General features: G+C 32.0%; 1 protein-coding gene and 1 long non-coding RNA gene across 14 annotated transcripts in view; one reads left to right on the top strand and one right to left on the bottom strand.

The window, feature by feature from the left end:
* Positions 1–15765, bottom strand: part of 5-ht1 (serotonin receptor) — a 126231-nt gene that overhangs the window by 57201 nt on the left and 53265 nt on the right. The gene's annotated exons all lie outside the window — the stretch shown is intronic.
* The window catches only part of LOC145948885 (uncharacterized), a 163603-nt gene that overhangs the window by 133317 nt on the left and 14521 nt on the right, over positions 1–15765 (top strand). For all 4 annotated transcript variants that reach the window (XR_014427492.1, XR_014427493.1, XR_014427495.1 and 1 more), the window contains one exon: positions 12550–12605. This is a non-coding gene — a long non-coding RNA (uncharacterized LOC145948885). The remainder of the gene's footprint in view (positions 1–12549; positions 12606–15765) is intronic.

The following is a 15765-nucleotide window of genomic DNA, read 5'->3' as shown; positions in this document are numbered from 1 at the left end:
GAGATTCTCGTTATATTTTCTAGTTGTTGCATATATATCGCTAAATATTAAAATATATTTCAAATTATTTTTTCAAGTATTATTTTATGCTTTGATATGCCTTTTCTATTGTTTTATATGTATGTGAAGTTTATTAATTGCCCGATGATGAAATAGCAATTTAATCGTAAAAATTTTTGCAACGTCATGCATTGTAACGTCGTGCCAATGAGCGAAACGCGATGTGAATTATACGAAGCATATAATTTGCTTAGAGGATTATTAGGAGTTCGCGCTACGTTCAACAAGTGTTCCAACCAACCTGAGCTTAGAAATGGCCCACTGGGATCCAATCTATGCACTGTTTATATGTTGATGACCAGTGCAGCGCACAGGATTTATAAAGTAATTGCATTTCTTGATTGCCAGTGACCCGTAACATGAGTGTTTTTAAGTATGATGACGTAAGATCCCGCATCTGCATATTTGCAAAGCGTTCTGCATTTTACGAAATTATAACGATATTATACACACTAACATATATGTTTATATATATATGCATATAGTTTTTTATATACTTTATTTCCATTAATTTTATATACATATACATATATATAAATAATGGAAATAAAGTATATAAAAAAGTGTTACAATGCAGATATAAAGTGAAAAATTTTCATAATTTCTAATCGCGTTATGATAGCGTTAATTCTTTAATTAATTTTCTTTTAATCAATTTTCCAAGTAAATTAATTTTAAAAGATTATATCTTCTCTGCTTAACAAAATACCGGGTACTGAATTATTTCAAGAATAAAGTACACTTCAGGTTTACGTCAAAAAGTCAATCTCTTTGAGAATAGTTTATAATACAATCTATTAAACTCCCAAAGTTTCCAACTAATCTCAATACAATAATTGTATAATAGTCTCCGTTCTAATCATCAAGAGACTAAAGTGAACGCATGATTGTCATTGAAACTGAAATTCGTGCACGTCAAACTATTCTGAAATAGAAGATCTAGTATATCCATGTTCAAGTTACTGAGGCGTATTGGACTATCAGAATCGAGCGTATTGGATTTTCGGGTGAAAGCGTGCAATTCGAGATGAGCATGAAAGTCAGTATAACAACGTCCGCGTTAAGGCGTGCGTTCGCGCTCGTTGCTCGCTCGTTCAATTCGTCGATCGCTTCTCGGGCTTCATCGAATTTTTGTAATGCGCTGCCCAGCATCCGCTGCAATTTCGAGCTCCGTCTGCAATTCACCTCGGTAATTGATAGCGGAACGTACAGCTGATTGTTGACTCTTACGTGCAGTCGTTTTTACGCGAGTGGATTTCGGAAGCGCATATAGAGAAAAAAAAGCGATGAAGGGCAGGGCTGACTCAATAAATTTATATCCCGCTAAGTGCACACGTGCAAATTCGCGCGATAGGGAGAAGAGATGTCGAAATTTTGTGCGCGCCCGGAATTCTCTCTCTCTTTCTCTCTCTCTCTTGTATGTGACTAAGGCGATACGCGCGTTTAATGAAAAGCTGCGCGGACTACACAAGAGGCACAAAGCTACTGTACTCTCGGCTCACTAGCTCTCGAACTTTTGCCAATGTTGCGGATGACGGCAGACACACGCGGGGCTTGTGGTGTTGTGCTCGGAATTTTTTGGACGACCTATATATGCGCGGGAAACTTTATGCGCTCAACTTTTTCGGAACGTTTCGACGAACCAGTTGTTGTACATTCTATTTTTACGCAACATGCTTTATATCGACGTAACACGCTGTCCGAAAAAAAGCAGCATGTATTGATTTTTGTATATTAAAATATACAGTATGTTGATTCATAAAAAAATGAATTTTACAAAATGTACAAATAAATATTGCGCTACATTGCTGGCTGCATAAAAATTGATTCAAATTTTTCGCATAAAAGCAACAGTTGAATATTGATTACTGGAGATAAGGAGAATCTCAATTTAGACATTTTATTATTAGATTTTAGATAAATTTTAAAGTAAATACATTTAACAGTAGTTATATTTCCAATCCTGCTATGTTTCCTTGAACTTGTTAAATTAATTGTCGCGTTCTCCATTCTTAAAAATTCGCGATTAGCTTTATATATACATACATATATACATACATATATATATATATATATATATATATATATATATAAAAAGCAGAATTTATTTTTATATTTGAATTCGAACATTATATAAACATTGTGTATTAGTGTAATGAGAAATTGACATGACAAGCAAAACATATTTTTATTTCAAGATAAATAATTTGGCTCGTTGATAATGCACCAGAAATTATAGAGAGAATAGAGATTCAGTAGAAAAGAACATTTATGGTCAGATCGCTTACTAACTTCTGAAGTCTGACTATAATTGTTCTTTTCTACTAAATCTCTATTCTCTCTATAATTTCTAGTTATATATTATGTATTATTATATATAATAATATATATGTATGCATAAAAATATATAAATACATAGGTACGAGTATATAAAATTGCGAATATAAGAAAGCGCTTACTAACTTCTAAAGTCTGACCATAATTGTTCTTTTCTACTGAATCTTTATTCTCTACATAATTTCTAGTTATATATTATGCATTATGTAAAATAATATATACGTATGTTTAAATAAATACATAAGCATATATAAAATTCCGAATATAAGAAATCACTTACTAACTTTTGAGGTTTGACCATAATTGTTCTTTTCTACTAAATCTCTATTCTCTCTATAATTTCTAGTTATATATTATGTATTATTATATATAATAATATATATGTATGCATAAAAATATATAAATACATAGGTACGAGTATATAAAATTGCGAATATAAGAAAGCGCTTACTAACTTCTAAAGTCTGACCATAATTGTTCTTTTCTACTGAATCTTTATTCTCTACATAATTTCTAGTTATATATTATGCATTATGTAAAATAATATATACGTATGTTTAAATAAATACATAAGCATATATAAAATTCCGAATATAAGAAATCACTTACTAACTTTTGAGGTTTGACCATAATTGTTCTTTTCTACTAAATCTCTATTCTCTCTATAATTTCTAGTTATATATTATGTATTATTATATATAATAATATATATGTATGCATAAAAATATATAAATACATAGGTACGAGTATATAAAATTGCGAATATAAGAAAGCGCTTACTAACTTCTAAAGTCTGACCATAATTGTTCTTTTCTACTGAATCTTTATTCTCTACATAATTTCTAGTTATATATTATGCATTATGTAAAATAATATATACGTATGTTTAAATAAATACATAAGCATATATAAAATTCCGAATATAAGAAATCACTTACTAACTTTTGAGGTTTGACCATAATTGTTCTTTTCTACTAAATCTCTATTCTCTCTATAATTTCTAGTTATATATTATGTATTATTATATATAATAATATATATGTATGCATAAAAATATATAAATACATAGGTACGAGTATATAAAATTGCGAATATAAGAAAGCGCTTACTAACTTCTGAAGTCTGACCATAATTGTTCTTTTCTACTGAATCTTTATTCTCTACATAATCTCTAGTTATATATTATGCATTATGTAGAATAATATATACGTATGTTTAAATAAATACATAAGCATATATAAAATTGCGAATATAAGAAATCACTTACTAACTTTTGAGGTTTGACCATAATTGTTCTTTTCTACTGAATCTCTATTCTCTCTATAATTTCTAGTTATATATTATATATTATTATATATAATAATATATATGTATGTATATAAATACATAAGTATATATAAAATTGCGAATATAAGAAATCGCTTACTAACTTCTGAGGTCTGACCATAATTGTTCTTTTCTACTGAATCTTTATTCTCTACATAATTTCTAGTTATATATTATGTATTATTTATCTTTATATATAAGTACCGTCAGTCTGTCTGTCTGACCGCGAACTACTCTTTCATTAATGGATCGATTTTCTCGAAATCGATACTAAAGTGTTGCAAATTTTACGGGAATGGCTATCATGTGGTTTTTTTTAAATTAAAAAAATTTTTTTTAAATTTTTTTTTTACACACATTTTTCTAAAATCACTTCTTGGTTGTGACATGAGTGTGAGTGTGTGTGTGTGTGTGTGTAGAGAGGGTTTTTAGTAGGTAAGGCATTTATTTATTAATGGATTGATTTTTTTTAAATCGGTGCCGAAATTTTTTTAATTTTTTTGTATAGCGAGATTTTAATTTTGTGTACAAAGAGGGTTTTTAATGGGTCAGGGTCCTACACTCCCCCGCAACACCGGAAGTGCATAATACATTTTTTCCGTGTATCGTAAAAAAAAATAATAATTTTGAAGTATTTCCGCGCGTAGCGCGGTCTAAAAAGCTAGTATATAATAACATATATAATAATTATATATATACATATATATACATATATATACATATATATTATCATATATAATAAAATATATTATATAACTATAGAAATTATGTAGAAAATAAAGATTCAGTAGAAAAGAACAAATTGATCAGACCTCAGAAGTTAGTAAGCGATTTCTTATATTCGCAATTTTATATATACTTATGTATTTATATATATACATATATATTATTATATATAAATAATACATAATATATAACTAGAAATTATGTAGAGAATAAAGATTCAGTAGAGAAGAACAATTATGGTTAGACTTCAGAAGTTAGTAAGCGCTTTCTTATATTCGCAATTTTATATATACCTATGTATTTATATATTTTTATGCATACATATCTATTATTATATAATAATAATACATAATATATAACTAGAAATTATAGAGAGAATAGAGATTTAGTAGAAAAGAACAATTATAGTCAGACTTTAGAAGTTAGTAAACGATCTGATCATAATTGTTCTTTTCTACTGAATCTTTATTCTCTACATAATTTCTAGTTATATATTATGTATTATTTATATATAATAATATATATATGTATGTATATAAATACATAAGTATATATAAAATTGCGAATATAAGAAATCGCTTACTAACTTCTGAGGTCTGACCAATTTGTTTTTTTCTACTGAATCTTTATTCTTTACATAATTTCTAGTTATACATATATTATGTATTATTTATATATAATAATATATATAATAATATAATAATTATATATATACATATATATACATATATAATAATTATATATATACATATATATACATATATAATAAAACATATTATATAACTATAAAAATTATGTAGAGAATAAAGATTCAGTAGAAAATAACAAATTGGTCAGACCTCAGAAGTTAGTAAGCGCTTTCTTATATTCGCAATTTTATATATACCTATGTATTTATATATTTTTATGCATACATATCTATTATTATATATATAATAATACATAATATATAACTAGAAATTATAAAGAGAATAGAGATTTAGTAGAAAAGAACAATTATAGTCAGACTTTAGAAGTTAGTAAACGATCTGACCATAATTGTTCTTTTCTATTGAATCTCTATTCTCTCTATAATTTCTAGTGCATTATCAACGAGCCAAATTATTTATCTTGAAATAAAAATATGTTTTGCTTGTCATGCTAATTGCTTATTACATAATACATAATGTTCGAATTCATATAAAAATAAATTCTGCTTTTGTTGAGTATACTAATCAAATTAATTTTATGTAAGTTTAAGTCAGTTGTGTGTGTATACGTAAATTTATCATATAAAATTAATTTCATTAGTATAGTCAACAAAAAAAATTATTTTTATGAATTATTTATATGAATTCGAATATTATATAAACATTGTGTATTAGTGTAATAAGCAATTGGTATGACAAATAAAACAAATTTTTATTTCAAGATAAATAATTTGGACTGTTGATAATGCACTAGAAATTATAGAGAGAATAGAGATTCAGTAGAAAAAAACAATTATAGTCAGACCTCAGAAGTTAGTAAACGATTTCTTATATTCGCAATTTTTCACGATATTGTTATGATTTTTAGGTGACGCGAATTGATGCAAGTATACATTAACGGTTTACAAAACACGAGATGTTCGCGCAGTGTTCCCAAAATCCATTATAAATACATATGCAAGAGCTTTATCAAGAGTAGAGCGGCGTTGCGCTACATTGCACATGTACACTTCATTATACGCGACTGTTCTGCTGTAATGCTGTCTCAGAAATGGTATATGTGTCTCTAGAATTGGAACATTACTGTGTCGGTATAACTATTCATTCCTAACTGAAAATAGATGTCAGGTTTAAAATCGAATTTATGTAGTTTCTCATGTCTGAAAATTGAGATTTTCTAAAGTTACAAGTATACGCAGATTATAAATACGCGGATATACATTCTTGAATTCTTATATTAAAGTGACAAATTTCTGCAATATATAGAATTATTTAATTAATATTATAAATATTTTGATATTATAATCTTTTTAAAGTAATAACTTTTATAGATTATATATTTGCACATAAATGTATTTTCCAATATTATAGTTGAAATTATTCAGTAATACTATATCTAAAATTAATTCAGTAAAATATTCAGTATAAATTCAGTACATAATTTTATATAATATGCTGTTTAAAAAAGGCATATTAGATAGGCGAATTGTAATTTGTTCTTCGCATTAAAATTCTGTGAGGGATGCTTAACCATTTTGACGGCTGGCAATAAGATACTTACAACCAAGTCGGTAATAAGATACTTTACCGTAAGGAGCATCGAGTCAGTTTAAGCAATGCCACAATGGTCTGTGAATGCTGAAAGGACTATTTATAATCACGGTTATATATCTCTATGCTTGGGAATCCAGCAGAAAGAAGGGATTATGAAAGAAACCGACGGTTTTGTTAAAGTGAAACTGGCGTGACCTAATTCTGAGAAAGGGAGAAACTTACAATCTTTGCAAATTACCATACATTTTATAATTATTTAAACTTAAAACGTTATTATCGACTTTCTCTCTCTTTGTAAAGATTTCAAAATTTCAAAATTTTTATAAAATTATTTCTCTCTCTCTCTTTTTCTATTTATATTGTATGTGTGTGTGTATATATATATATATATATATATATATATATCTTTAATATAAATTAAGAGAATTATTTTGATAATTAATAATGAAAAATAATTAGCTGTTCCTCGCTATTCTTTCAAAAATTATGAAAGCTGTTTCCTCATTCTTTGATCAAATAATTCACACGGTCGCCATTCTTCAGTTACCTCTCATGTAACACGTTGCAGAAGCTCTCTTGTGAACTGCTATAGAAATTCCTTTCGCATACCGCCTTCGTTATAAATTAGAGATCCACAATATCCGCTCGCAAAGCCACTTAAACGCGAAGGGGCTCTTCGATAGGGCTTTCGCATAACGCGGAGGAGGGGGGAGGGGAAATCCTTCGAGGATCTCACGGTGATCTAAAATGCGTGCCAATATAGTAGTAATACGTCATTGCACGATTCCTTCAAGCGTTCACATTGCAGATTAATCGAGAGAATATCTTAAAATATTATATTTTATCACTATCTCGAAAATTTTACGTATCTCTATCTAGTAATTATTTCACACACAGAGAGTCTTGCTTTTTTTTTAATCATATATAAATCGATTTCATCAACGTGAATTAATTTTTTTTATTCAACATTATCTTATATTTAAAGATATTTAAAATTTAATTCAATTTCTCTTTCTTATTATTAAAATCAGTGCTGAAAGATAATTAGTTCATCTTACGGTTAAGATTAATCTTTTTTTTGGGGAGGGAGAAAAATGAGTTAAACTGCAGAGTATTTAATCAAGATAGATGAAAACGGTTATAAGCGAAGCTTATTCATAATAGATTAAAACTCTTCAGCAAATGTCTCAATTGTATTTTATGCAATTTCTAATGAGTCACAGATATTGCATTATAAATTGTAAGCAATAAAACTTGATAAAAGTAATCGCGAATCTTATTTTCGAACTGACTTGGATATTGTGCTTCAGTCATTTAATTAATCGTTAGAATTATCTTAATTATTAGAATATTAACATCGAGAAGAGCTTTTATCATAAGAGCCTTCAAACGAAGGCAAACGCAAACTCGCGCAAGTTTATAACGTTGCTACATAATTATGATACTTTACCTAATTAAAATCACGTATTAAGCGGGAGTTTGCTTGCGGCGGCATAACGTATAGCCCCGCTATTGTTTTGCGACCAGACTTCCGGCTCGTTAAATACATCGGTAATAATACTCTGTCCTTTCCCGACCCTCCCTTTCTTTCCCATAGAAACGAAATAAACGACCGGAGTTTATTGACTGAGTTAATTAAGACTGCGAAAGTCAGAGGGTTGCTACATGCTACGCTCGCTTGGCTCTTCCACGCGAAATTCGCAGAGGATTAATCATGCAGAGGCAGAGCGGGAGCGTTCGCGTATAACGGAAACGCCGTCGGTCAGCTCCGAGCTGACCGCCGTTTCTCTCCGTGACAATCGGTGACATTCGCCGGAAGCTCATGCAAGTAGATTCCGCCATGTGGAAAGAGCGACTAGTTGTCGGTTTCCTTGCTCCGTCGAGTAATCTGACTGCGAGCGAAAGAAGAAAAAAAAAAGAAGCGATTTCAACGGAAGCTTTTTCCTCGATCTCGCCTTTTTCGTTCGCTATACCAGATTCTTGCACTGACGTCAATTGGAGGCACTTGTTTATCGCAGGCACTTCGGAACTTTCAGAGACCGCTCGATTATTAAATGTTCTCTGAAATTCTATGATCTCGCGCGCGCACCGTGGTATTAGTTCGACGAGATCGTAGTATTGGCCTGTCTGTCGGGAACATTTGTGTGTACTTTCAGCCTTTGAGAGCCAAGGAGCACAGCTCCGCTGCGAAAGTGCTGCTGCTGCCGGCTGAGTCTCATTTACGAGTAAATGCGCACTTACGTTTTACGAGAGGGGCGTTTTACTTTACGAGAATATTTCTCCCGCGCTAGAGGCAGAAAACCCTTCGCGTATTGGGTATATTACGATCGAATTTTATTTGATTGAGAAACATGCCTGAATTAATTACAACTGGGTAGCTCTTATGACTTTATATAATTTTATATAATTTCTTTTATAATTTTATCTAAATTTTATGTATTATAATATTTTATAATTTTATATAAATTTCAATAAAATTTGCGCATTAAAAAAAATTTAGAGATACTTTCTGGAATATTTTTAAATCAAATTTTTGTAAAATTAAAATAATTTTGATATTATTTAAAATGTAATTTGATAACAATTATAGGAATCGGCATATATCTTGTATTATTACAAAAACAAATTAAATTTTTATCATAACGTTTCTGCTTTTAAGTTTGATTGTTACATCAAGCATTAACACAAGTATATATTTACAGAGGAAATATGTACATTGAGTAGTCGACTAAGAGTAATTCAGAATTCAGCGTCAAAAATAAATTGGAGAAATTATATTTAACATTTTCTCTCTCTCTCAAAGCAGTTAACTAATTATATTGCCGGATATGAACTTTTACACACATTTATCATCCTTACCGCGTTTGTCCATCTCAATTACGGCATAGTGTTTAATAGCGTTATATTGATGCGCGCTCTGTGTAACATATTCATTATTCATTAACATGAAATATTAATCATATTGCATCTCGTATAATTACATGTATTTCGTCTATATTTATTAATTATCATTTAATTAATTACGCCACAGTTTACAATTATATATATATAACTGTATTATATTCATCGTGATGCAGTTGTTTTCAATGGAAAAATATTTGCGGAGGCAAGTTTGCATCAGTAACGCGATTTTGCTTTGATGTAATCCTCGCAAGATGCCGGTCGGTTTACACACCCCTATTCGTATCCGTCTTTTACGTCGGTATTATGAAAAAACTTCGTCGTAATCTTCTGTAAATTTGCCCGACGAGGGCTTGGAAGTTTCCACTTGCATAAAACGCGCTCGGCTTTTCCGAACGACGGAACGTAACGGCGCGCTCCACATAGATTGAGCGGAAACTTTGAGGTTGTCAACTTTGTCGTAACATTAATACCACACCTGGGCAATTCGATTTATCTATAAATCCATTCCTTCTGAATAATAAAATGAAACGTTTCCGCATATTATTTTCTAAAAGTAATAAAAACAATATAATTGTGTATCGGATCCTGTCGAGAAAAATTATGGCAGTGAGAGAAAAAAGTATGACGATGAGGGATTCAATAAAATTTATTACAAACATTAATATAAATGGAGAATCCATAAAATCTTTTTATAGTTTTACTTATTAAAAAAGTACAGTCCTTTCACTTACTAAACTGTATTCTTTTTATGAAATTGTAAATTCATATAAAAGTATAAAAATAGAAAAAGTAAATAATGAAAATTATGTCGTAGGAGTTTTATATACAATATAAAATATATATGCTGACTTTTAAACCATTAAGAAATTATAAAGAAATGTAGTAAAGTTATATAAATGAATATACAATTCGGTATGTCTCAATGATAACCAACTAGCGATGTTAAATCTTTAACATTTTTCCCTGAAATTTCTTACGGTTTCATACATATCATAAAAAGGCCGAGCTGTCCTAATTTTATGTGACATATATGCTGAAATTCTGAGCTTTTTCATGGTAATCCGTGCGAGACATTCGCAGAAATGTCGAGATAACAATATAATCGTGCTTGTCGAGAATTTTATACGCGCATATAAAATCCTTAAGAGTGTCCTGTACTTAAATTATCTCATGGAAACTCCGAGAAATTATTTGATGTGCGTCGATCTTTGATTTAACTTTTGCATCATTTTTTTTTATTGCCGATGACGTTTGCGTTCCGATTATACAGGACTTAAATAGCGCGAACGTAATAGATGTTTTTTGTTTTCTCGATAAACATCGTCTCAATTATGTATGAAGGCTATTCTCAGGGTAATTCTTATCGGCCTGTAGAGATTAATTTAGGAGAATTACACGGCACCCTTTTTTTATTATGCAACTATTTTCCCGTAATGGTTAAAAATTTCTGAATAAATATACTATGCATGCTAACTAGACTTTTTCATTCTTTGTCCTGCGTCGCATAAAAAATTATAGGTCATCTACCGTCCGGCATCCCTACCGAGGATTTTTATTAATCTTGTTGTGACACATCGCGTTATTGCACTCGATAACGAGAGACGTAACGTACAATTTTAAAATGTAATACCTACATTAGAAGAACATTTTCTCGACGATAAAGGGGATAAGAGGGATAAGAGTAAAGAAAAGGATTAAGCTTGTTTGTTTATGTATAGCTCTTGCTATATCCTCATCGAGATTCCATTATAATCTCCTTTTCGACTTTAATCCTTTATTTCGCAAGATCCCTCAAGGATAATCAAAGATTTTAACAAATCGCTGTCTTACTTCTCGTCGACATTCTATTTAAAAGCAAAGAAAGAAAAAAATAAAAGAAATAAATAAAATTTATAAATCACGCCAACTATTTGATTAATCGCTGTTTGCCGGAAAGAGAAGAAATTCTCTCGACGATCGACTTCTCTCTTTGATTTCGCGCACTAATTATAACTTGGTCATTCTTACGCGAATGAGCGAGAGAGAGTTCCGCGAGGCATTTCCGCGCAGACAGGCGCGCTGACCCGGAAGAGGAGCAAACTTGAATTATGTTCGCGCGGATGCTGAACCCCTTACGAGAGTCCCGCGGATAACGTTCCGAATACTTCATCTCTCTTCTCTTTTCATCCGGATACCATCTCTCCATCCCTTCTGATCCGCTCAGTCGTGATGAGATGTTTTCGGAGCAGAGAGAGAGAGAGAGAGAGAAAGATATATGATCTTCGATAAGTGATACGTTATCTCTCCTTAATATTTCTCGGATAAACGTACATCATAACTCTCGCCGTCACCATAAGCGGGAAGCCCGCCAGGAAATATCAGTTTAGCCTTTATATGTCGATGAAGCTGCAGGAGTAGCGAGCGAGCGCGTATTATAACTCGCGGTTTATGGCGGCCGAATGAGCCGACTAGGGCAGATTTTGTTGCAGCATCTTTCTACGAGTGCACACGAGAGATGCATTCACGGGTGGGCGTTTTAGGACATTTGTGTGGGTGCACGTACTCGTATATGCGAATGCACGGTAAAGAAGCCAGATTTCCTCGCTCGACGCTTTTCACAAGCCGCGCACACCTGCTTTCAGTTTTTATTGCGATAAACCAGAAAAATATGTGCGTGTTTGTGTGGGAAGATGTATGGGTGTAAGGGAATAGGAAACAACACGCGGACGAGATAGCGGACAGAATAATTCTACCATGGGCCGTATATATACGTTAATGTTTCATAAAATTTCAAGTATACGGCGCGGAGAACAAATGTTGACGGCCTCTCTGTTTCGAGTTCATCGAACTTAGCTCATTTCTATTTCCTCTTTCGTTGACGATGACGAGAAAACAATATACTTTTTCTCTCAGTAAAATAAATTCTGAAAATAATTTCTTTTATATCGTACAGCTTCTATTTTTTTTATTACAGAGAGGCGAGTTGATGCTGTTGAAGACTCCGGAGACTTGGATTTTGCATTTTTCAATGTGAGTAAGACAATTATTATTTATTCGCTCGGAAAATCGAAAATTCGATCGCATTTGTATATAAGCCGCCTTTCGGCTTTCTGTAGGGATAATAATGTCCGTTTGTGCCCGCGGCGGTTGTAAATCACAGCGTGAGACAAGAAAATATGGATCAATAGACCGCGTGCAACATTGTGCGTGCATGTTACCGCTTCGCCAGTCTAGCGCAATATGCTACATTATAATTTCCGCTCCATACCGCTCGTATAATAATGTAGATAACGTGGCACGTTACATAATCGCAATATAAAGATGTTGCAAGAAACGATTGCTTTCTTCTCGCATGCACGTGCACCGTATAGAGAGACATATATTAAGCTGTTATCTTATAGAAGCTGCGTATATTAAATCATTAAAACGTCGGAAGGAAAGTAGTGTTGAGGGAGACGAGTGGAAAACGGAATTTTCGGGTAATATCTCGTACAATATACTCTTGGATTCTGGAACGCATAGAAATAGAATTCGTATTTTAAGTAAGCGTTTTATTAGGACATTTTTCGCAGTACTGGGCTTACGCCATTTTTGAGAGATTTATTTCACACATACGTGCATCTATAATTGCATCAAAATTGCATCAAAAGAATGTTCTTTTAGATATTTAAAGCACTATACATTAATTTTTGACATAATAAGTGCTTTTAATTATTTAGTAAGTCTTACGTCGATAGTACGTCGTGTTATTAAGCTGCAAATTGATTTTCAAGAAGATCATACTTCAGAAGATCATAAACGTTTAGAGTAAAATGCATCTTTATACATATGCTGCTCATGCTTGAAAGTGCGGTTTAATGCATATAAATGCAATCGTGTGCTTTTGGAACGTGCATAAATTCGTTTTGTGCCTTTTATCAACCTCTTTCCACTTCTATCGTAATATATCCACGAATTCCGCGATAATAATACTTTTCAACGATGCTCCGCGCACTCCACCACTTCTGTTTCAAAATTTATATGCACGGTATGCTTGACGTAAAAATGGTATTATAAATATAAGAGAAATAAATATATACCCTCCACGCCTAAAGTGCACTGTAGATATTAAATTGGTTTTTATATTCAATTTTTTTCATGATTTATTAGATATCTGCATTGAGCCCATACAGCTTTACGTTCATATTTGTTATATGATATGCTTTAATTAAGTGCAATTATAATACATCATTTAAAATTGAAATTTTTTTATTTATGAATACAATACTTTTGATAAAAATTTCGAAATCACATATTAAAAATATCTAAAATAAAGGAAATTTCGTTTTATTTTTTTACATATACATATATATAATACACATAAATAAATATTATTTTACAAGAAACGTGTATGTGATATTATTTTGATATATAGTGTTATAAATATAAATATAAAATATTACGTTAAGCATATTTCATAATATATGATTTATTCTATACACTTTGCTATTTAAGGCACAGGATGCGAGGAAATATTTAAGATATTTAACGATATAGTCGACCTAGAATGCTATTAGCTAAGATAATTAACGATTGAGAGATGAGCGACAACAGAAGACGGGATACTATTATCGAGGGTTAGTGAGAACTAAATAAGCGAGAGAAAGCTGAGGGACGAGGAGAAACGAGGTTAATTGAACATTCGGTACGAGGAATTAACTTGGATAATGGGATTGATATCGAGGGTTGTTTCAATTTTAATCAAAAGAATCTTCAATCATATCTCGATCGCTTAAAAAAAGAATTAACCCCGCAATTAACTCCTGCAACTTTAGAGTTTCATGCATGAAACCTACGATACATCTACGTGTATCTTCTGTAAAAGTACGATTAAAAATTCAATGTCAATTAACTTACATTTGCGAATAAAACATGATAAATAGATATAATTTTTTCCCTCGTTCCGACGCTATATGCTTTAAAAATTGAGTATACCGAGCATTTCGTGTTAAGATGTTGGATGGTACTAAATAAAGAGTTCAGAAAAAAGAGTTCAAAGTTTTACGGAGAAGCAACAATAGCCCACCATCGTCCTGGCACGGTTTTGTTACCGTGATTGATGCATGAGATCACCTCGTAGAGGACGTGACGAGAGAAGCGCGGTGGCGGCGGCGGCCATCGCGTCTTTTACAATCTCGCGAGAATAAAATCCCTTTAAAAGCATCGCCAACCGACGCTTTAAAAGCATCGGCTCGCATCTATTTATTTTTTTTTTTTTCGAAATAATGCCGGTCGACATTTAGAGAAGAAAAACGATAGACATTATCATGTTTAGTAGACACCTTGCGTTCGGGCGCGCGCGAGATATAGATAGAAAGTAGAAGGCAGCCGACGCGGGGACATTAGCCAGGTACATTTTGTGCGATATCATAAATCTTGGGGTCGTTATTGCTTTCTTCCCATAATTCCGCTATCGCCGCGCCGTCGCGAACTTTGCAATCGGCTTAGCGAAAGAGAGAGAGGAGCCGCGTTTCGCCGACGCCATTTCCATAAATATCCGATCGATCGTAATTATTAATACTTTCTGGAAAATAATTTCCATCCATGCTTGCGCAGCCCATTATTCTCTGCGCGATAGGATCCACCGAAATGATCTACAATTCTCGCGCCTTCGATTCTTCTTTTCTATGAAATATATACGAGCACGCTTGAGAATAAGTTCGTGTTCTCTATACTTTCCAAAAGCGGAAAACTCGCCGATTGCTATCTTCCTGGCACGAAATCAATTTGTCGCCAGCGTACCGATCTGCATCTTCCAGCAAAACTTCGATCGAAGTTTGCTCGTTAAACATTGAACAAATTACCTCGCGTGATTTCGTTGACGTGACAGAGATACGACACGCGCGATATTTCAGATATTCAAGTATTCAATCAACGAACTTGAAGGATATCTCTCGAGGAAATTTCTCATCACAAATAATGTGTATTAACGATTCAATATTTGTAACGTTTAGTTCTTCGCGGATTTAATTGCGCGATTATTTCCTTATTGGAAAAACATACATTCTTTCTCTGTTATATTATTATATCATACAATAATTTTCCACACGTGAAAAAGTCATTCTATATGGAAATTTTATTTGTCTCGTTTATTGACACGGAGAGTTATATCTTTTTCATTCTTGCACGACACTTATTTTTTCAATTATTG

The sequence above is a fragment of the Prenolepis imparis genome, unplaced genomic scaffold (genome assembly GCF_030444845.1).
Source record: "Prenolepis imparis isolate NDT839.2.m4 unplaced genomic scaffold, iyPreImpa1.0 SCAF_2, whole genome shotgun sequence".
NCBI classification, from domain to species: Eukaryota; Metazoa; Arthropoda; class Insecta; order Hymenoptera; family Formicidae; genus Prenolepis; species Prenolepis imparis.
Note: the sequence above shows the minus strand (reverse complement) of the source record. Positions and strands in the feature narration are given on the sequence as shown.